This window comes from Mus caroli, chromosome 16, assembly GCF_900094665.2.
Source record: "Mus caroli chromosome 16, CAROLI_EIJ_v1.1, whole genome shotgun sequence".
NCBI lineage: Eukaryota > Metazoa > Chordata > Mammalia > Rodentia > Muridae > Mus > Mus caroli.
In genome coordinates, this window is record NC_034585.1 from 13,296,273 (window position 1) to 13,298,257 (window position 1,985).

General features: G+C 36.7%; 1 protein-coding gene across 2 annotated transcripts in view; it reads right to left on the bottom strand.

Annotated features, from left to right (window-relative positions):
- LOC110311725 (sperm-associated antigen 6) overlaps positions 1–1,985 on the bottom strand; it is a 92,566-nt gene that overhangs the window by 66,013 nt on the left and 24,568 nt on the right. Inside the window, exon 1 of one of the 2 annotated variants that reach the window (XM_029470314.1) lies at positions 1,413–1,497. The exons of the other annotated variant lie outside the window; for it this stretch is intronic. The gene's annotated coding sequence lies outside the window, so the exon portion shown is untranslated. Of the gene's footprint in view, positions 1–1,412; positions 1,498–1,985 lie in introns of those variants that run through there. 2 annotated transcript variants of the gene reach the window in all.

Below are 1,985 nucleotides of genomic sequence, written 5' to 3' on the forward strand. Positions count from 1 at the left end.
TGCCTCGAAAAAACAAACAAAAAAGAAAAAAAAAGAAATGATTAAAGATTAACAAGACTGACAAAACTTTAGGCAAATTAATCAAAGAAAAGAGGAGATAAAAATTTATATATATATATATATATATATATATATATATATATATATATATATCAACAGATAATAAACAAATTCAGAAAATCGTAATGACAGACTTTAAAAATCTATATTCCAACAAACTGGAAAATCTAAAAGTGGATGAATATTTAAACATATATAATCTACATAATTCAAATCAAGATGCAATTAATAACTTAAATAGATCCCTAACACTTATTGAGGTGGAATTTTAATTTAATTTTAATTTTAAAAGGGAGGGGTGCTTGACAGATTCTGTGCAGAATTATTCTAGACCTTCAAAGAGCTATCACCAATATACTCTACAAATTAAGAAAAGAAAGAACATTTCCAAATTCCTCTTATAAAGTCTCTATTACTCTTATACCAAAATCAAAGACCCAACCAAAAAAAAAAAAGAAAGAAAACTATAGATCAATATCTTTGTATAAACAAAAATGCAAAAAAATCTCAATAAATATTTCCAAAATGAATTCAAGATCACACCAAAAAGATTATAGATCATGATTAATTTGGCTTCATCCCAGTGATACAAGGATGTTTCAAAATATGAAAAATCAATAAACATAACTAAATAGACTAAAGGATAGAAACCATGTGGTCATCACATTAGGTGCAAAATAGGCCTTTAAAATTAAAAATAAATCCTGATAAAAGTATTGGAGAAAATAGAGATACAGTGTATATATCCCAACATAGTAGGACATTCACATCCAATATCATCCATAATGGAGAAAAACTAAACTTTTCCACTAAAATGAACAAGATAATGATATTCCTTTCCCACCTCCTGTTCAACACAGTATCTGAAAAAATAGCTGCGGTGATAAGTCAGGTGAAGGGCATAAAGGGGATACAAGTAGGCAAGGAAGAAGTTATATTTATTTGAATAAATGATTCTATCTTATAAAAGACCTTAAAGTGATTCTCATCCTGTAGGTTGTGATCCCTTTGGCAAACCTCTATCGCCAAAAATTTCCACAGTACGATTCCTAACAGTAGTAAAATTACAGTTATAAGTAGCAACAAAAATAATTTTATGGTTGCGGGTAACCACATCATGACGAATTGCATTAAAGGGTTGCAGCTTTAGGAAAGATGAGTCGCTCCCCTAAAGACTCCTCCAGAAATCCCATGCAGAAATAATTCAGCAAGGTATCAGGTAATAAAATTAATGCACAAAAATCAGCCTTCATATTTACAAGTGCCAAACAGATTAAGATGGAAAAAGAAACAAGGAAACAAGACCATTCAAAGTAGCCTTAAAAATAATATTCTCTGAGGGGTAAACCAACCTTGGTGTGGAACTAGCTTTACTCCTTCCTGTGGACCCTTGCAGCCCTTTCTTCTAGCCCATGCCTATTCCTTTGTGACAGCCCCTAATACCTGTGGGTGATAAGCTGTGCACAGTCAGCCTGGTTAATGGTCAAGCACAGACTTTGAACCCCAGAGACCCAGTGAGTGACTTATTTACTACTAGGGACAGCAGGTGTTCAGCCACACCCCTTGGGCGCCTGGTTCCTGTCTCAGCTACAACCTCCCACAGCACCCCCCACCCCACCCCACTGCAGATAGGTGTGTGACCATCAGTCACATAGAACAACTTGCCCCAAGATCCTGTTATTTTGTCTGGACTCCACCCCCACAGTTACCTGGCAACAGCCAGGTAGGCCAGCCCACTATAAAAGGAGATGCTTGCCTCCTTCTCCCTCTCTTACTCTCTTACTCTTGCCTCTCTCTCCCTTGTTCCCCCTCTCCCCCTGTTCCCTACCCCTACCCCCGTCCATGTGGCCATGGCCGGCCTCTACTTCCGTTCTCTCTCTCCTCTCTCTCTCTCTCTCTCTCTCTCTCTCTCTCTCTCTCTCTCT